This window comes from Thamnophis elegans, chromosome 4 (assembly GCF_009769535.1).
Source record: "Thamnophis elegans isolate rThaEle1 chromosome 4, rThaEle1.pri, whole genome shotgun sequence".
Classification (NCBI taxonomy): Eukaryota; Metazoa; Chordata; class Lepidosauria; order Squamata; family Colubridae; genus Thamnophis; species Thamnophis elegans.
The window spans coordinates 56,168,274-56,190,340 of record NC_045544.1 but is presented as its reverse complement, the minus strand read 5'-3'; the positions used below and the strand labels follow the sequence as shown (position 1 = coordinate 56,190,340).

Below are 22,067 nucleotides of genomic sequence, written 5' to 3'. Positions count from 1 at the left end.
AAGCAACTGTGTATATGTGGGTGTGTACAAACATGTACGCTTGCAACTTTTCCTGTAGTTATTTATACAGTGAGGAAACATGTGACAAATGGCATTTAGTCATGAAACAGATTTCCTTGTATTAAGCTACTATAATTAATTCTTACAATCTGTTCAATTATCAAACAAAAGTCCACATAGATGACAACTCTTAGATATTCCAAGTCATTGCGCACAACTCTCAGGAGCTGAGGTGAAAGCAGGGTCAAAGAGCTGAGAGCTCAGATATCAAGGCTTTCTTAATTTACAGATTAAATCTCAAGTTTTAATTTAATGCAAAAATGTTGCACTTTTAAAATATTTTTAAAATATCTGTACCCCAAAATGGATAATGTTACCATATTGGGTGTGGGTTCCAAATTCTCAGTTTTTAGTAATAAGGTAAGAGTGGTGAGTAAAATACAAAATGCAAAGCATAAAGAACGTATGGCCCTGACATATGTAAGGGCTTGAGAAAAAAAAGAACCCAGCAATAAATAAATAAAACTTCAAAAGCTTTAGGAATCCACATTTAGGAAGGCCTGAATTTCTATCTTTTAAGATTCAAATATTTTCACTTTCTGCACCTTCATATCACAATGCAAATTAACTCACCACCTTTGGAATAAGAGACTATGGGAGGATCTTTTTGTCACATCTATGTTAAGATTACATATTAAAGGAATTAAAAACAGGTCTGATTAAGGAATAAAGAGTCCTAATTACGGTACTCTAATGACTATCTGGGTTTAAGAATAGTTAGAAGTTCAGTACAGGAAGTCCTCAACTGATGACCATTCATTTAATGCTGAAAAAAAAAAAGAATTATGATTGGTCCCCCTCTCACTTATTACCACCTTAGTATTCTTGCAGCCATGTGATCAAAATTTGGCTACTTGGCAACTGACATGTAGTTATGAGGTTGCAGTGTCCAGGATTTGATTGTCATTTGCAATTGTCTCAGGGGCTTTTTGAGAAGCAAAATCAATTGGGGAAGCCAGATTCGTTTACTGACAGTGTTATTTGCTTAACAACTGCAACAAAAAAGGTTATAAAAGTGGGCACTTCTCACTTAATGGTAGAATTGCTTACCAATGGAAGTTCTAATTGTGGTTATAAGTTAAGGACTATCTATATAATACTGTGTAGCGCTTTTGTTTTTCTACATTTTAATAAGTCTCAAAATATGCAACTAATAAGTTGCGTGACTCGTCAAAACCGCGCTCGACTAAACCGCGCCTGATTAAACCGCGTCGCTGACGTCATCAACAGGGCGACAACAGCCAGCGCGGAGAAAGAAGGGCGCTTTAAATAGCGCTTTGAAAGCAAGCCGATTCAACTTAAGGTAAGGGTTAGGTTTAGGGTTAGGTTTAGGTTTAGGGTTAGGGTTAGGGTTAGGTTAAGGGTTAGGGTTAGGGTTAGGTTAAGGGTTAGGTTAAGGGTTAGGTTTAGGATTAGGATTAGGGGGGTTAGGTTTAGGGGTTAATTTTAGGTTTAGGGTTTACAGCGTGCTTCTGTCTCCGCGCTGTTGTCGCCCTTTTGATGACGTCAGCGATGCGGTTTAGTCGAGCGCGGTTTTGTGGTGGAACCAATAAGTTAATATAAAAAGATTCTAGAACTTTACAGAGATGTTGTGCGGTCAATTTTTAGATTAAAATTGACTTCTTACACATTGCAAGATTTCATCTACTATGATATATACTTGTGCTAGTTTATCTACATATATAGTATTTTATGGTAGGGATTAGCAGTGTAGACCTATAAGCAATAATACATAATCAAACATCTCTTTCACTATATGCCAAGGATCCAATTCTTTCTAATAATTTATTATTTAAAAAATCTCCCAAGACGGCTGGAGTCATTTCAAACGAAAATACTCACTTCTAGCTTCACACTTATTTCTCAAAGAATATCTCGGCCCAAAGGTACTTCAACTAAAGATGCTAGGAGACTGCAATATATAGTCTCCTAGATGACCCATTTATTAAAGAAAGTAGCTGGGAAGTAAATAACAGGATTATATCTACACTAGGATAGGCGGCCTGCAAGAAGTACAGTTGTGTGAGGCTAGGATGGATGGAGTAGAACACGCAGAAAAAAGATGATTGAGAGATGAGTAAACAGGGAGAAAGTAGGCAAAATACATAGGGAATGGAGAAGAAAATCATGTGCAAATAAAATTATTTATATAAATGTAAAGAAAATAAATATGTGCCCCAAATTTATCACTATCACATCCCCATGCAAAAGTGAGCAGTTAGTTTTGAATGGTATGAGGAATGCTTTTCCACAATTCTTAATTTGCCTATATCCTAGAAAGATTACTAGCTGATATATACTATATTAAGTATGTATACTTAACTTTACAATGTCATGCCTACTAAATACTAGGAAAAATTTCTTGGTAAACATAGAAAGTCTATGTTTCAATACAAAAACACAAAATACAACTAGTATTTTGTAATAACTGTGCAAGTTATCAGTAATGACAAATAAATAAAAACATACATTTAAGGTAAATGAAGGATTTAAGTTCTACAAAAGTTTTGGTTCTATCAGTCAACTTTTAATTCTATTTATTTTGGATTTCTGACTTTTCCTTTAACTCAAATACTGGCGGATAATAAAAGCACATAATCTAAAACCTTTCAATGATGTAATTTAATTCTTTTTTGCTTCCTATTTTTTCACTGTTAAAATGAATGGAAGTAATAACAAAATCTTACAAGAATTTTCCAAAATATAGATGTGGCATTTGGGGTAATTTGTTTGGAAAAGAATTCTAGGGTTCAGCTTGTAAAAATAACAAATGAATAATAAATGTTAAGGAAAGTCAAGGGCATTATACCTATGGGCATTAGATCTCTCCAAAATATTGCCCATGAATCTCTAAAAAATAAAATATTTCTAAATGACTAATGGCAAGGATAGTAAAATTTTAGCATTGCTGTATAAGATCCTAGGATGATATTATTTGCACAAGATATAGGAAATTAATGAGGTCTAGAGTAAGGGGAATTTCCATACTATTATATCAGATAGCCAAATTTGCCAATGGTACCAAACTACTTAGGATATTAAAATTGAAAGAAAATTAAAGAAGTCTCCAAAAGGATTTCCAAAACAGGTTAATGTAACACTAAACGGTAATTTTAGTAAAATGGAAGGACCTACAATTAAGGCACGTTAGCACAAAAAATGAGCTTATCACATTAATTGGAACTAAAGTTATCAGGAGTTAATTAGTAGTAATTGATCAGGAGAAATTATGAAGTCATGAAGGACAGACAGCTCAATGAAAATAAAAATCCAGTGTGTACCCATATAAAACAAAAAAATAATAAATTCCATGCTATTAGGAAAACAATTGGAAATAACAGTATTATAGTAACAGTAACAGAAACTGCGCTTGGGAGTATTGCATGCATCTGAAAAGAATTTTAAGAGCTGGGAAAAGTGCAAGTAAAAAAGGAACTAAAAATATTAGCACATAGGAGCAGGAGGATTTCCTCTGCAAGGAAATACTACAGTTCCTAGAGTTTTTTAGATTGGACTAAGAGTGGGCAAGGGAAGATAACAGAGGTATATAAGCTCACACATAATGTAGATTGTATAGAGCTAGAACTAGTCACTCATCAAACACAATGAAGGACATTCAGGACCAATAAAGTAATTGATCGCACAATACAATTAAGCTGTTGAGCGCATTGATGCTGTGGCATGGTGCATTTTAATTATAGCTTTAAAAAAGAGTTGGAGAAATTTATGGAAGATCATGTTATCATTGGCTGATTATTTGCTGCAGAATCACAGAAAACAAAACTAGTTACTAAAAAAAGCACAACAGAAGGTTATTATCCTCCTGTTCATATAAGCTTCCTGAACTTATCTAATTTATTATTGTAGTCCACAAAATAATTAACTACTTGGGTACTGGAAAGGATGCAAAAAAGGGTAACAAAGATGATTAGAGGGTTGAAAGCTAAAACATGAAGAACGGTTGCAGGAATTGAGTATGTCTAGTCTAGTGAAAAGGACTAGGGATGATATGATAGCAGTATTCCAGTATTTGAGGGGCTGTCACAAAGAAGAGGAACTCAACTTATTTTTCAAAGCACAGAAGCAAGACAAGAAATAATGTATGGAAACTAATCAAGGAAAGAAGCAACCTAGAGGTAAGGAGAAATTTCCTAACAGTGAGAACAATTAATTAGTGGAAAGGCTTGCCTTCAGAAACTGTGGGTACTCCATCGCTGGAGGTTTTAAGAAGAGACTGGACAGCCAGTTGTCTGGAATGGTGTAAGGTTTCCTATTTGAGTAAGGGGTTGGAGTAGATGACCCCCAAGGTCTCTTCCAACTCTGTTATTCTGTTATTATTAAGCCATCAGCCTGATGTAGAAGATCTCATTGTGTGTTTTTATGTAGAGAAGAGAGATGTTCCTATATTTCCTGAAAAAGTCTGGAGTTTTTGTCCAAAACATCTTGAGCCCACTACATTGAAAAAGGTAAGGGACAACAGAGAACTAAGGATGACACGATTGGATTAGTACCTCAAACTACCTTCCATAACCTTTCCTTAATTTGAGGAAGGTTAGGGCTGTTATATTTTGATTGCAAAAATCCAGATAACATTTAGATCTGCAGAGAATTTGGGTTTTTGCTATCTAGTACCATCTGATAGGCTGTTCCAAAGTATGCCATGTCCACATTTAAGAAACAAACAACTAACATATTTGAATTGTACTTACAAACACCTCATATTATTAATCCAGCGTCAAGGAAACCTGCTTACAGTCCGTAATGTGACAAGAGGCAGAAATACCAGTTGGTAGGCCTTCTATATGTGTACCATAAGCTTCATAAAGCTTTTAAAGCAACATTATTCCACTGTGTACTTAACCAGAATGTTTATTTCTCAGGAGAATCTGAGGAATTTCTATTGATTGTCTTGCTTTTACTCTTCTACATTACCTAGAGTCTATGTATGGGGGCAGGTTACAAAAAACTGTGAAATAAGTAAACAAAGCAAATAAGCAAGCTAACATGTTAATTTTAACTGTTAGAATTCAGCAATAACCATGCTGTTTGGAAATTCAGGAAGCTGAAGTCTGTGTATTTTCAAGATGCTCATATGACAAAAGCTGCTTTAAATAGACTAGTTTTGGAAATAACAGGTACATAATGCACCTCCTTTTTTAAAAATGGCAAATATTTGGTATCTTAAAATACCACTATTATACCACTACTATAAACCACTACGCTGAAAGCTTCACCCAACTCAATGGGAGTTATTTCCAAGGAAATAACCTACAACAAAAATATTGTGCATGGGCATTTATAACATTCAACGCTGTTGAAATGGCGGTAGTAGATCAATTCCAATAGATTCTACATGAACAGAATTGGGTATTGGTTAGAGACATAATTGTTTGTTTCACCTCATTCAAGATTTGGATGGGGAAAATGCACCTCTCCTGGTCTCTATATACACTTCATCAGTTTTTGATGTCATATACAATAATACATAGTTGGAATGCCTTCTGGGATTAGAGAATGGAGGCACTACGTTGGTTCCGGCAGCTGAGGTAGGAAACAAAGTTTGGCTTGGTGGACCTATTTTGCAGAATTCCAAAAATCAATCTTCTGTCCCCTGTTTTTAATATCTATTATGAAGCCACTGAATGAGGTCATCTGACAGTTTAGGATGGGGTATCATTATTACGCTGATAATACCTAACTGCACAGTGCTACCCTATAGGACAGGTGATGCCAACATCTTGTCCCAGTGTCTGGAGCCTGTCTAGGTCCGTATGGGAAACAGGTTGAAGCTGAACACAAACAAGACAGCAGTACGGTTTGTTCACTGAGGTTCTCCATTAACATCAATGTTGATGGAGGTATGGATAGGTATGCACTACCCCTGAAAAAGATTTAGGATCTGGATATCTTTCTGTGGCAAATACAGGATATGGAAACTGTTGCTATCCATTTTAGTTGATGTACCTTAGTTGTGGCCTTATGTAATGCTTAGAGGATTTCAATAACTAATGCCGCTTAATAATACAAAGTTTTAGATGTCAAAATGTCTTCATTTCAGGGGAAAAGACAAGAGTACCTATTTTTTCTCTTGAGAATTTGTCTTAAAATTATAGTGATTAATTTGCATTGATAGTAGTATTGAGTTAATACTCATTTTTTCAGGTGAACATTTGTGGTGGCAAAAATATTCCTTAGAATATGGTAAGCATTTCAATATCAGTTTGTATTACATATTGAAATGATTAATTTACAGCTGAAGTTAGGAGAAATAATGAATATTTCAATGTAAAAAGGTTATTAAATCCACCTTAGTTTCAGCACAATTACATAATCATCTAATACAAAAATATGTTTATCAGGAAATCAGCAATGCTGCACCTTATACTTAAAAGATGCATATCTTTTTTAAAAAAATGGCCAAAATATTGCAAGATAACCAACTCCTTAAAATCTTCTTATATGAGATTTCATGTGATTTGAGAAACACTCTCACATTTTTGATATTTTGAAATTCTTGAAGATGATTTCATAGGATTTCACCTATTTAAAATAGAATTTTTCTATGTTTTGCAATTGTGCAATCTTTGACGACTGCATAGTAGAACCTATGAGTATGGACATCTACATGGGTAGAATGACAACATATATTTGATGTCATCTTGTGTATGCGACAACTTAGTTATATGCATTAAAAACTGAGACACAAGTACATAAGGATGTCATTTATGTGATAACACTGCCCATGTGTCATCATTTTGATAAGCTTGCTATAGATGTCACTCACCATCAGAAAATGTTGCTGATCCAATATATATGAATATATTACTAAATTCTTTGTCAACCACAGATAAGATAATTTTAGAGCAAGAATACTGGCATCAATTGAAATAGTAGAGAAGAGCTGTAAAACCAATGCATTATGAGAAAGTTCCCAGACTCAGTTCTTGGCAGATTATGAAAAAGCTTCTAACTGAAGTTCTGAAAAGCTCGTGTCAATAAGCATAAACAATACTGGATTCACATGTAAGCACAACAGTGGTTTATTGGATAAGTCACAATTGATTGAGTTAATGTATCATGGCTACTTATATACTAATCCAAAATCGAATAGCATAATGGCTTACTGTAATGTGTTAATCCAGCAACTCTAAAGTCACTTCCTATGTTTCTATGCTCTAGGTCAGAATCTGAATTGGTCAATGTTTTTTTCTTTCTTGTTGCTATTATATACAGTGGGGCAAAAAGTATTTAGTCAGCCACCTTGTGCAAGTTCTCCCACTTAAAAAGATGAGAGAGGCCTGTAATTGACATCATAGGTAGACCTCAACTATGAGAGACAAAATGAGAAAACAAATCCAGACAATCACATTGTCTGATTTGGAAAGAATTTATTTGCAAATTATGGTGGAAAATAAGTATTTGGTCACCTACAAACAAGCAAGATTTCTGGCTGTCACAGACCTGTAACTTCTTCTTTAAGAGGCTCCTCTGTCCTCCACTCATTACCTGTATTAATGGCCCCTTTTTGATACTTGTTCACAACCTCAAACAGTCACACTCCAAACTCTACTATGGTGAAGACAAAGAGCTGTCGAAGGACACCAGAAACAAAATTGTAGACCTGCACCAGGCTGGGAAGACTGAATCTGCAATAGGCAAGCAGCTTGGTGTGAAGAAATCAACTGTGGGAGCAATAATTAGAAAATGGAAGACATACAAGACCACTGATAATCTCCCTCAATCACCCCATGGGGTCAAAATGATCATAAGAACAGTGAGCAAAAATCCCAGAACCACACAGGGGGACCTAGTGAATGACCTGCAGAGAGCTGGGACCAACGTAACAAAGGCTACAATCAGTAACACACTATGCTGCCAGGGACTCAGATTCTGCAGTGCCAGATGTGTCCGGGCCCATCTGAAGTTTGCTAGAGAGCATTTGGATGATTCAGAAGAGGATTGAGAGAATGTCATATGGTCAGATGAAACTAAAGTAGAACTGTTTGGTAGAAGCACAACTCATCATGTTTGGAGGAGAGAGAATGCTGAGTTGCATCCAAAGAACACCATACCTACTGTGAAGCATGGGGGTGGCAACATCATGCTTTGGAGCTGTTTCTCTACAAAGGGACCAGGACGATTGATCTGTGTATAGGAAAGAATGAATGGGGCCATGTATCGTGAGATTGTGAGTGCAAACCTCCTTTCATCAGCAAGGGCATTGAAGATGAAACGTGGCTGGGTCTTTCAGCATGACAATGATCCCAAACACACCACCCGGGCAACGAAGGAGTGGCTTCGTAAGAAGCATTTCAAGGTCCTGGAGTGGCCTAGCCAGTCTCCAGATCTCAACCCCATAGAAAACCTTTGGAGGGAGTTGAAAGTCTGTGTTGCCCAGCGACAGCCCCCAAACATCACTGCTCTAGAGGAGATCTGCATGGAGGAATGGGCCAACATACCAGCAACAGTGTGTGCCAAGCTTTGAAGACTTACAGAAAACGTTTGACCTCTGTCATTGCCAACAAAGGATATATAACAAAGTATTGAGATGAACGTTTGATATTGGCGAAATACTTATTTTCCACCATAATTTGCAAAAAAAAATCTTTCCAAATCAGACAATGTGATTGTCTGGATTTGTTTTCTCATTTTGTCTCTCATAGTTGAGGTCTACCTATGATGTCAATTACATGCCTCTCTCATCTTTTTAAGTGGGAGAACTTGCACAATTGGTGGCTGACTAAATACTTTTTTGCCCCACTGTATGGCAGGAGAAAATCCCCTATACTTCAAAAGTGGCATTTCAGAACCAGGAAACTTCTAATGCATATGCAGAACGTTACTTTGAATCATTGGGTTCTAGCTACGTGGAGGCTTAAAAAATACATTATAAGTACTTTTATTGTGTTTATGAACAGAAGAAAAAATGCCAATCTTGTGAAGTGGTATTCAGTTTGGTGACTGCATCAGCTAACTTGCATGCAGAGAGGCACAATAAGAAACAACAAGTTCAGTTATTTGTAAAGACAATTTTATTAGAAGTGATTTGACTAGAAATATAGCTAGTAATTGTAAAGGCCAAGGCCAGTAGCCAAAATTGACAGGTATAGACCAAAGATTTATGAGATGAAGAACATCCACGCTCCATGGCTAACATCATGACCATTCAAGAGATGTGCAAATGAAGGACTTCATATCAATCCAGCAAAATAAAATTTCCAAGTGTCCCAAAATCCTATTTTGTTCAGAATCATTTGAAAATATACATAATGTAGAGAACAGCTGATATGGTATAGAGAGGTGGTTGAAGAAACTACACTTTAAAAAAAACTTCAAACCGTTTAGGCTGTAGCTATGTGAAGTAACTTGCCTTCATATACTTTAAATATCTGTACAAAGGGCACTTCTGAAAGTGCTCCCACTTTCAGAGGTTTGCCTGTTGAACAGGCCAGGAGACAATTTTGTGCTGTGTTTCTCCCGGGTTATAAAATTGTACTCTCTCGGAGGTGAATTTGGCTTTAAGAAATCTGCAAATATGCTTTTCTTTTGCTTGGCCTTTGATAGTAAAAAATACATTATCAGTGTTTTCATTTACATTTTAACATATTTTCTATATTCTGCATTTGTGTGTACCTGTATTGTTTCAAACTGTAAATGCCTCGAGCGTTTCCCAAAGGTGCTTTTCCAAAACCAACTAGGCTTTCATGAACTGGACAAGAAAGTCCAGTTGCCTTTTGAAAAACACCCTTGGGACAACCATGACCTGGATGATTGAGAATCTCCATCAATGCCTTGAGTGTTTATTCAAAGAGAAAAATCAGCGCACAGAATAAATGAGAAAAACTGATTGCAGCATACAGAAGAAAAATCCCTTGGTATAAGTAGAATGTGTTCCCATTTGCCCAAGGGAAAATCTCCAGTTTTCACCATTCTCCTTTCTCATTTGATCTTTCTGGGTTTAGGTAACAGCAGCAGGCAAGACGCAGAAAAACCTTGTCATTCAAGTGGAAGGAATTGCAGTTGTGCTTTCATCTGTACAATTTGGGGAGGAAAAAATAAAAGCTTTCATTTTTGTTGTTTGTTGCACTGGCAGCTACCACAGGGTAGATCTTTTGGTTCTAACACAATGTCTTTTCTATGTTTAGAGGGTTGATTGACGACACATAGAAAATGAAGGATTAAATAAAAACTCTTTCCTGCATCTAAGATGTGAACTATTAGAAATTTTATAAATGTTTTATGGATTGGGCCATAAAGAATTACTGTAATAAACTTTATCATTTTTATCAAAGGCTATTTAGCATATGAGACCTGAATAGCAATTAACAAGACAACTTCAACATAAACTTCTCAGTTTATAATGCTACAAAGTGTAATTTTAAAAACCTGTGCTCCATCTGCAATGAGATGTTTATCTACGTGAGGTGGTGTGAATGTAGGAAAATCACGGCATGATTAAGAGCGGAACAAATGAATGCTTAGTACAAATCCTGATACTTTTTTAAACTAGAAAATGTGATATATTACATAATGTAACAGCACTACATTTTTAGGCCATCAGATTGGTTAATATTAAGGGTTGCTTGTGTGAGGTACCACACAGTACTTCGGTTACTGGGGGAGGGTCAGATGAGAACACCTATTTGAAACTCTAAGGCAATCACACCTGTTCCTGGTTTTGCACAGCTATTGCTGCTTTTTAATTATAGGAAAAATACTTTTAGTTAAGAGAATGCATTCATTCCCCATCCTGAAGTACCTTTTTGTTTCTGAATTTGAAGTGTTGAACAATGACACCTAATAGGATCAAGATATTCTTGCAAGTGATAAATATTTTAAGTACTTTATTTTAATTATTGTATTTTAATTAAGTATTTTATTTTAATTAAAATTGTATATATATTTTAAAATCCCCCATGATATTTTTTCCAAAATTAAAACTTTTCCCCTTTGGTTATAATTTTTAAAAAAGTTTTCTTTCCTTTTTTTTTCATTTACTATGGTAAGGTGAATTCTAGTTCAGCAGACAGAGAATATTTAATGTAAACATGAGAGATGCTCATCGGTAAACTTTACAGTCATTATATTTCAAATGCAATTTAGCACGGTGAAATTGCTTCTGAGACAGCTTGAGGCCCTGTTAGAAAATATTTCTGCTAAGAGCAGACAATTTAATTGCAAACTTGGATGTATTATAATACAAAGTTATGTTCAAAGTAGTGATAGGGCAAATAGAAATAAATGAATGTCTTGGCTACCTAGAAAGTTTTTCTTTAAATATTTCAACATGAAGAACAAAACATAATTACCCCCTCTTTTAAAAAAAACAAAACCAACCAAATCCTGTATAGGTTGCTTCACATATTTTTGGTTAGTTTTTTGTCATAAAAATATTGTTGGGATCTGGTTTTAAGGACCAGCCTAGAACCGGGGAAACCTTGAGTTCTAGTTCCGTCTTAGCTATGAAAGCCAGCTGGATGACCTTGGGCCAGTCACTCTTGTCTCAGCCCAAGCCACTTCACAGGGCTGTTGTTGTAGGGAAAATAAGAGGAGGAAGGTGTGTTGGATGTATTCGCCACTTTATTTGTAAAAATTATAAAAGCGAGATACAAATAAATACATATGTTTGTGTATGAGGGATTCTTAATGTTCTCTGACCTTGCTTTTTTTCTTGCAGACATTTCATTACCCATTGCTAGCACTGATGATGTTACCTAGTTAGGGTAATGAAACATCTGCAAGAAAACAAGCAAGCTCAGAGAGCACCAAGGACCCTTCCTTTCAACCCTGAGCTACAAATATTCTCCTTTACTGAAATGTGTATATTTCTGATTCTGCTTACTGGCACTGAAAATGCTTTTTCAGAAAGTATTTGCATAAAGAACTATTCTTTCAGGTCAGCTTCAATAATGACATGTAGGTCTAGATCCATCTAGTTCTAACCTTTTTTTGGCCATGCCCCACCCAAGCATTTTTAAAATCCTGATGCCCCCCCCCCCGTGACATATAATTCTTACTTTATTCAAAAAGTGAACTCTACTCATGTGGAGGAAACCTAAAGAGCCATTAACTTAGTTTAAACGAGATTCAAATTGTCTCCATTAAAAATCAAACTGCCCCCCTGGGGGGCATGGGCCCCACGTTGGGAACCACTGGTCTAGATGGAAGAACATTTGGCTAAACATATGGCAATTTTCTAAGCCTACTTAACATACCAAAGCAAGCATTCACTGATATCTTGGAGATGAGTCCAAAAGCTGTGTATTGTGAAGGGATGGAGCTTGCACTTTCAATTCAAAGCATTGTAATAATTTTCTAGAGCATTTCTTTAGGAAGTTAATGGTGTAGGTCAGAGGTGGGTTCCTACCAGTTCGCACCTATTCGGTAGAACCGGTTCGTCAAATCTACCGAACCGGTTAGAAGAGGTTCCACCAGTGGACCCGGAAAGCAGGCCACACCTACAGAAGAGGTTCCAAAAATTTTTGAAACCCACTACTGACACAGAGAGAGAGAGAGAGAGAGAGAGAGAGAGAGAGAGAGAGAGAGAGAGAGAGAGAGAGAGAGAGAGAGAGAGAGAGATAGAGAAAGGAAGAAATAAATAAATAAAAAAAAGAAAATAAATAAATAAAAAAAGAAAAAAGAAAGAAAAAGTGAGAGAGATGAAAGAAAAAAAGGAAAAAGGAACAGAGACAAAAGGAAGGAGAGAGGGAGAGAGAGAGAACAAATGGCCGGCAAGCCACTCCCACCATGTCACATGGCCGGCAAGCCACTCCCATAAAGGAGGCCACACCCACAGAGTAGGTTTCAAAATTTTTTGAAACCCACCACTGGTGTAGGTTATAATGTAAACACTCCTATAAGGTCTGTGTGAAGATTAGTAGATACCTTTTGCTGATGCAAATGAATAAAAATGTTAATATTTAAAAACAGATATGAAATATTACTTCCTTCAACACTAAGATAAATCTTGGGTGGTCAAGTATCTGTTAACTTGAAAACAAAACACAGTTATTAAAAATAAAGCAATGCTTTCAGCATTCTTGGATACATACTATATGTAAATATGTAAAATATTCAAAAAGAAAGGCGTATAAAAATAATTTCAGGGTTTCCAAGACCTACTGAAAGCTGAGAAGTAGAGCTAAAAACATTCGCTGACCAGAGAAAAAACACTTAGCAATTCACTGTAAAGCAAACAAAAGAGTTTGCTGCTATCCTTCATTTGTAGCAAAAAGAACTTATACACATACTGTCATTGCAACAGTAAAAAAAAAAAAAACTTGCACATTTTTATTGATTTCTTTGTGTAGTAGTTCAGCTAGGTGGGAGTAAAATAATATCTAAAGGATCAAGTCAGGCAGAGAGTGAGAGCAAAGTATTTGGTTGCATAAGTATGCGAAATGTGTACTGGTATTGACGTAAAATAATACATCATTATACATACTGGGCTATGTAGAAACGTACCAGTCTTCAAATTAAAAGGTCATTAAAAAATTAAAAATGGCCTAGCAAGGATTTATACTTTTTTAACCTACCAAAAATGGGTTACTTTTTAAAGAGAAGTAGAGGAACCAATTGGGGATTGGGAAGATAAATAACTGATTGGATCAGCTTCTAATATGCTGAGAAAAAGAACTGAAGTGGGGTAAATTATGAGATTAAAATCTCCCTTCCCCAGGAAAAATGATATTTCTGTCTCATTTTTTGCCTGATAGCAAGTCAGAATAACTACAAAGTTGGTTGTTCCAGATTAATTGAAGCTTCAAATGGACTCATTCATTTACAGTGAGAATACAATGAAAATTTAGTCTTTCTTAAAATAAAATATGCAAAGAAAAACATGAATATCTGTATGATATAAATAACCATACCATTTCTACTTAAATTCAGGTAGTCTGACACTCAAAATGCTTTAAAAGCAAAACTGACAATATTTCAAATTAACTTCTGGTTATTAAGAGAGCATGACTTCTGTTAAATGATGAAGATATGCACAGGGATTGATAGTTTTCTAATTTATTCATTATGAAAAGTTATTTTTAAAGCCCAAACAGGGTGTATGCAGAAAGTATTTATTTTTAGATCATGCCTTTGGAAAAAAGGTAAAAAATCTAGGCTTGAAAAGCTTCTGTAAACTCTGATGTCACAAAGTCTCAAGTGAGTTTATTTTTCAGAAATTGAAACCAAGATTATTGGATGTAGAAGAAAATCTATGATAATATGGAAAACAAGTAAATGAACAATGTAAGAAACAACTATGAAAATAAAGTGAAGATAATCCCTTAAACCAAATATTAAGGAAGATTTACCTGGACTAGAGAAAATAAGAATAAAGTAATAAAAAGTCCAAATTTACTATTAATTCCACATTACTAAGGTTCAGTGAAAAAAAGTATATAAACACTTGTATATATATATACGTGACATGAATTGTTCATCTGTTTTCTAAACTGTATACTTCTTGTTTTTCTTTAACAAAATATATATTCTTTAATAGTAATAAAGCCTTTCTATCTTTAATATTCTTTAAATGGCTTCAAAACCTCCCCTTCCTGAGCATTTGTAAGGTTTTTTATACCTCTGAATACAAATCAGGAACAAATCTATGGTATATTTTTATGTACAGATATTTCCTCAGTAGAGATGGCCCTTATTTGTTTTTGGATGTGAACATTTGGAAAATCCAGGACTCTAATCTAGATGGAGAAACTGAAAAAACTTCCAGAGAGATGATAATGGGTATGTTTACATCAATCATCAGCAATTCAGCTCCTCTTGAACATAACTGCTTAATATGACTTTAAATCTGTTATATGTTATGAGAACCATGGACCAAACACAAGACAACATTTTGGTTAGTTTGTTTCATGGATTTAGTCAAAAAAATCCAAAAGCAACCTATCATACTGACAGCCTTGTCTTCCATCAATATTTTACATCGCGGGTATCAAACTCAATTACATCACGGGCCGGGTCGTGACATTTCTTTGCCTTTGCGGAGCCAGGGTGGGCATGGCCTGCATGTGATGTATCCAGCCCATGGGCCGCCAGTTTGACTAGCCTGTTCTATATTATACCTTCAGTAGTCACATGGTTTTTTTCACCAGTTTTGACAAGTCAGTTGCCATAACTGTTTTTTTTTCTTCATATACATAAATAGTAATAAAACAAAATTGTTCGGTTTTTTAAAATTATTATTATTCAACTGTAAAAGAAAATGGTCCCTCAGGGGTCCTTGGTGCTCTCTGACCTTGCTTGTTTTCTTACAAATGTTTCATTACCCTAACTAGGTAAACAACATCAGTGCTAGTAAGGAGTACTGTTTGCTGTCAGTTTATGTTCTGGTGCCTTGCCTGTCTGTGTGGGTGGGTGGGAGCAGTCTTAGGGATTCTTTGGTTGGGCTGTTTACTACTGGCTCTTTGGCAGTTTCTTGATTGGGGTATTGCTTACTTGATTGTTGGTCTGAAGTTCACCTTGGAGTTAATCTATGCTGATCTGAGTGCTGATTATGGTGGAGATGTGCTGGAGTTTTTTTTTCTCTTTGTGGCTGGTTGATTGTCCCTTTTGCAGCCTATAAATGCTGTTAAATGTCTATGTGTCTATTAATGGCTGATTTGTCAGAGTGCTAGGCTTCTAGAAATTCCCTGACATTTTTGGATTTGGCCTGGTCTAGGATTGTCAAATTTTCCCAATTGAAACTATGGTTAAATCTGTTTATAAGTTGCAAAATTAAAGAATTTTCATCATGCCTTTTGACTGCCAGTTGATGTTCATGGATGTGTTCTGCCAGTCTTCAGCCTGTTTATTTTACATAGTGGTTGTTGCAGTTCTTATATTGCATGTTGTAGAGGACTCCTATTTTTCTTCAAAGGTTTCTGGGTTTTTTGGTTTCCTTAAGATGTTTTCAAGGGTTTTAGTTGACATGTGTGCTACACTGATTCTATGTGGTTGTAATAATCCATTGTAGTTTCTGAAATATTTTTTATGAATGGCAGTGTAATTTTTTTAGGATTTGCGGTGGTTGTGCTGTATTGGGTTGAATGGTCAGGGACTTTTTTTGATAAAGTTGCATAGATTTTGTTGGAATGTGTTCTATAGATGTTCCATTTCCTTTGGTTCCGATTAGGTAGAGTGGGTTCCTTGGAACATCTGTTGGGCTTCTACCCTGTTTTCCTGAAAATAAGCCCTCCCTGGATAATAAACCCAATCAGGCTTTTGAGTGCTTGCGCTAAAATAATCCCTCCCCAAAAATATTGCAACACAGCAGCAGCCATGAGGTGACCACGCTCATCACCTCCTGCACCTGAAAAATAATAAGACCCCAAAAAATAAGGCCAAGCGCTTATTTCAGGGATCAACATAAAATAAGATCCTGTTTTATTTTCAGGAAAACACGGTCGTGGATAAAATCTCTCTGATTTGCTCCAACTTGGACTCAGACTCAATAGACCAGGCTGATCCCTCGGGGCATGGTTTGGGAGGGAGCTGATGATTCCAAAGGAAGTGAACAGGATTTTCTTGCTGTTGGTTTGGCCACCTCTTTGCTGAATCAGGCCCATCCTACAACATACAAGCATCCAGGAAAATGATCTGCAGTTATATCCAGGCTTAGCATCAGCTTCCCTAAAGGAGGGAGTACTAGTGGACTGCCTTGAAAGAAAAAACATGTGCTCCCTCCTCAAGAGGCCATCTTGGATGCAACAATTTTTGACAACTACCAACAAGTACCCCAAATTCTGTTTTGGGGCAGATTGGTGAGAAGGTGTTCGGTCTGCAGCTGATAAGGAGTCTGGAGAAAATAGATTATCTAGATATGTTTTGATTGGATTTCAGGCTAGGATTTTGTACTGGAATATACTTAGCTATATTTGCTGATAACTTTTGGGATTGAAGATGCTGAGCACTTTTGATGCCATCAACTACCTTCTGCCAGTGTCCATGGGCTCGGGATTAGGGGCACCATTTTACTGTGGTTATCTTTTTTTCTCTTGGGCTGGTTCTAGTCGGTGTTGATTAGGTGAATAAATTTATTTATATATTTGTAAAATTGATTGACTGCCCATCTTACCTCAAGGTAACTCTGGCCAGCTTACAATCATAAGAGACCACAACCTATTTGGTATGCTGCAGGATACTAATCTCTCTTCCTGCTTTTCCACAACTATATGAAACCATCGGTTGTAGTCATCAACTTATCTGGGATCATGAGTAACCTTACGAAACCCAATTGTATCTTTCAACTCTGGCCTAACCAAGTGAGGCTGTCAAGGTTCTGTTCAGATGCCTGGAAGCTGTGCAGGTTTGAATGAGGAGGAACCACCTCTGACTCAATCCTATCAAGATCAGTTGACTATGAAAGTTTGCATTATTCAGAATTTGGGACATTCCATTGAATGTGTGGGCCAGCACATACCCAGCTGTGCAGCTTGATTCACAAGATATGCATCAGCTTGTCGCTTGCACGAGTCAACTTGTGCATGTGCACTGGACCACTGTTCACACAAATTGAGTTGAACGCATATATGTGTGTGCTTTCTTGCGGCCTGGTTGCATGTAGATCATGGCCTGGGGATCCCTGGGGTACATCCTTCACCAAATTGATGGAGAAGGTCTTCAGCCAGTCACTCATACTTAGCTTTGAGGCCTAACTACTACAAGACTCTGTAGATTGGGCTGCTGAAGATCACCATAAAATTCAGCTGATATGGAATGCAGCAGCACAAGCAGAAATGGATGTGCTATAGTTTTCATGTTATGTTTTTGTTTTGTGAATTGCACTGCTTTTGAGTTTGATTCCAAGTGCAATTAAAGATGCTGGCTATAATGTCCTGTATAGCATAGGGGTTGTTTGCTTGACGGACTGTCTGTTTCCTATATTTACCTGGCCAATTTGATCTTGCAGTATTAGTGTGCTCAAGATTCCCTTGACTAAACTATATCACTATCAGGAATTTGGAAGTGTGCTTTCTCTGTAATAACTCCTTCCCTCTGGAATGAGGTCTCTCTCCCCCCCCCCTCCATGAGATCTGGAATCTGTTGTTATTTAGAAGGGCTATGAAGACCTGGCTCCTCATAAAAGGCTTTGGCAAGGGAGAGAGAGATCCTTTGCTTTGTTCCTTCTGATCTGATATGTAAGCCATCTTTTTTAGGTTACTATAATTCCTTTGATTGCTGTAAGATGCTCCAACCTTGGGAGTCAGGCAGAATACAATTTAAAAATTAGTATTAATGTGGTTGGTTACACAATGTTTAGATTGGATTTGACATTTTTGTCCACCTTTTAGGTCCTTCCCAAGGACTTGGAATAGACAGACATTTTTGTTTAATAATATTAAAATATTACTATGATTGGATAGTCAGCCAAATGTTTAAGATGGATTTAGCAATGTTTAATCTGCCTATTGAGTCCTTCCCAAGGACCTGAGTTAGGCAGGTGTTATTTGATGATGTTAAATGTATTGTTAGAGGATGGAAACTGTTCCAAGTAAAACTGCCTTTTGCAACTTGACAGACTGAGATTTTGTCAATGTCAATAGTATTTATGTGATGCTCCAGAAGTTGAACATCAGCATTTACAAAATCACCACCAGTCATTATAATAAATTATTATTTTAAAACTGTATTCCTAAGAGCAGCTCAACAAATTCTACAAGTCTGTGAACAGGACATGTATGGTGGGATCAAGTAAGGAATATCAAAACCAACAGGTATTGAATCAGGAAATTTTGTGCTCTTCATTGGAATTATCAAAAATAAAATCCATAGTAGGGATAAATCTGCCTAGATATTAACTGGAAGTTAATAGAATGATCTAGGGGACAGTAAGATGTCAAAATATTTCTGCAAGAATGGGCTAAGGCAGCCTGTATTTAAAATCTTCTGGATCCAGCTTACTCGCTAGAGTTAAGCAATACAATTTATATTTATTGCCAAAGTTCCTTTCATCTGTGAACAGAAACTAGATCTGTTAGGTTTTGCCTAAGCAAAAGACAATTCTAAATTTCTCATGTCATATGTGTTTATTCTGTTTTAGGCTTCCTTGTTTATTCATTTAAAAGTTAATTCAGATTTGGGAGTCCTTGTTTATTCTTTCTTAATCACCCCGTTTTTCAAAGCCCTTGCCCACCTTTCTATAGATGTGTTTTATCAGACAAATCTTCCTCTGAGTTTGTGAATTTTCTTATAAAATGCAGCCCTTAACTTTCTTAAGTAAAGTTTGTTGGGAATATTTTCTCTTAAATTTTGGGACAGATTCAATTTCAGTTGTATTACTCCAAGTAGATTACTTACGTCTGATGCAGAACAAATGGGTGTATTCTTCTCTGTATTTGACTCTTTTAAGTCTATGAACTGTTATGGTACATATACCATAATGATATTTGCAACTCATGTCTCTTGTTGAAAGTTATGTAACAAATTGTATACCAATGTTTGAAAATTATTCATTTAAAAGACAAGCTGAACTAAAATACAGCAAAGATAGTTTTCAATGTGCATGTAAGAGCTGGAATTTCCATCAGTAGCTAGATCAGAAGAAGCAGCTTACAGAAGAAATGTTACAAAATTAAGTGATGTCTATTTGCCTAAGAAAAATGACAATTTTATTCATTCGTTTTAAAATTACTTTATGTTCCTCTAACAGTAGTGAACATGTAATAAAGAAGTAGCCTGTTTAAAATGTAATGTGTACATGTGTCATAACTCCAACATCAGTAAATAAATAAGATTTTAAAATTCTTGGCTTTATTTCATCTAAGAACCTGAAAGCAGCAACAAAAGAATAAACCTACATGTTAACCCCAAAGAATTTAACAAGATCCACTCCAAAATAGTGATATAGAAGTGCAACCTAAATGAACTTCCTCAGTATAATTTTAAATGCAATACTGAATACTTTTACATTAACTGTATTGTTGATAGTATTACAATACAAAAGCTGCATTCCAAGCTGTTCTTGATGCTGTGACCGCTCTCTTTCTTTCTCAAAAAAGCATCAAAAAGAACTGTTTCCCCTATTAGGGGAATAAAATATTGTCAATATTATTATTATTGTGGACAGCCAAAATTTTCTTTATAGTGTAAATTAAAAAAGAAATAAAAAATGTTTATTTTCAGGAAACCCTATGGTGGCAAACATCCAGGCAGCTGTCTCAGGTTTACTGTTACTGTTGAAGCAAGATTCATAATCCTTAGTAAGGAATCTAAACAATTCCATTTGCCTTATTTCAAACCATTTAAAGGAATGCTATGGTTTATCCAATAACAGAAGGACATCAGAGAAAATCAGAGTCTTCCTCTTGCTTCTCTTTTAAAAGTGTATATCTTGATAGTTATTACATTATAAATGAGAAATCTGATGGTTCCTTCTTTCTTTAAGCATTTATATGATAATTTAGCATGTGTAATAATATAGTTTCACAATCAAAATTAGATTTAGATGCTGTTTGCTAGTGTTCCTCCCCTTTTATTTTTGTGGGGTATTTGAGGGAATGCCTCTTCCATTTCATCTATCTGTCCCATTAGGTCTGGCAGAACAAGCATGCTTTAGGTTACAAAGTCATCTGGTTGGATTCAGGACAAAAGCCTTTTTCTGTTATGGCACTCATCCTTTGGAAATCATCTCCCAGAGGAATGGCTACTGAATAATAACCCATTGAATGAAAAGCCTACTGGCTTTTCATAAAGCCTTATGGATACAATTTTGCTTGTGTGTGGGGATCTGGGTGTGCTGCAGAGGCTGTGCAGTAGTAATGTTTATTTATTTATTATTTCTAAAACTCTATTATTGGTGAATCTTCTGATACCACGGCTACTGTTTTGTTATATGGATATCTAAATTGTTTCCATTATGATTCTTGTATTTTTAAATATAAAATTTTAATTGCTGAGAGTCACACAGAATCATTTGAAATGTGCAACAAATAAAATTGAAATAATAAAAGGATCTTTTACTTGCACGGTAAATGTAGTATCTGATCACAAGATGCTTTAGCAAGTTCAATTAGTACAAAGATAAGCAACTTGGTATTTCCCATGAGTTTAAAACTTTAAATTCACATTAAGCTATCATGGGCCAGGAAGTCCAGTCTGCATTACCAAATAAACTACAATGCCAGAGCATATCGCACTCATGATTCTATATTGCCATATTTGCCTCTACAGCCATACTAAAATTCCTTTGCTACTACTCTATTGAAGATAGAAAAAGTATCATTTATACAGTGCATTCAAAAAGTATTCAGACCCTCTTCACTTGTGTCAATTTTGTTATGCTGCAGCCTGATTCTACAGTTGTTGAAATTCATTTCCCCCTCATTAATCTATTACTCAGTACTCCATAATGACAAAATGAAAACGGAATTTTAGAAATGTCTGTAAATTTATTAAAAAGAAAAATCTGAAATATCACATTGTGTAAGTATTCAGAGCCTTTGCAACAGCACTTGAAATTTAGCTCTGGTGCCTCCCATTTCTCTTGATAGGTGCTGACATGTTTCCACCCCTTGATTGGAGTTTCACCTTAAATTGATTGGACATGATTTGGAAAGGCACATGCCCTCTATTGAAAGCTGACAATGCATACTGTAGCAGAGCAAAAGCCATGAGGTCAAAGGAACTGCCTACAGAGCTCAGAGACAGGATTATTGCAAGGCACTGATCTGAGAAGGCTACAATAAAATTTCTGTTGCACTGAAAGTTGCTAAGAGTGCAATGGCCTCCATAATTTTCAAACGGAAGAAATTTGGCACAACCAGAACTCTTCTAAGAGCTAGTTGCCTGGTCAAACTGGTCAATTAGGAGAGAAGGGCCTTAGTAAGAGAAGTGACCAAGAACCCGATGGTCACTCTAACTGACCTACAGAGATTCTGTGTGGAGATAGGATAACCATCACTGCAGCCCGCAGCCAATTTGGGCTTTATGACAGAATGTCTAGATGGAAGCCTCTCCTCAGTGCCCCTCCACACATGAAAGCCCACTTGGTAGTTTGCAAAAAAGCACCTGAAGGG

At 36.1% G+C, this 22,067-nt stretch overlaps 1 protein-coding gene across 2 annotated transcripts in view; it reads right to left on the bottom strand.

Annotated features, from left to right (window-relative positions):
- The window catches only part of SCAF8 (SR-related CTD associated factor 8), a 107,367-nt gene that overhangs the window by 31,673 nt on the left and 53,627 nt on the right, over window positions 1-22,067 (bottom strand). The window contains exon 21 of one of the 2 annotated variants that reach the window (XM_032215643.1): window positions 9,082-10,092. The exons of the other annotated variant lie outside the window; for it this stretch is intronic. The gene's annotated coding sequence lies outside the window, so the exon portion shown is untranslated. Of the gene's footprint in view, window positions 1-9,081; window positions 10,093-22,067 lie in introns of those variants that run through there. 2 annotated transcript variants of the gene reach the window in all.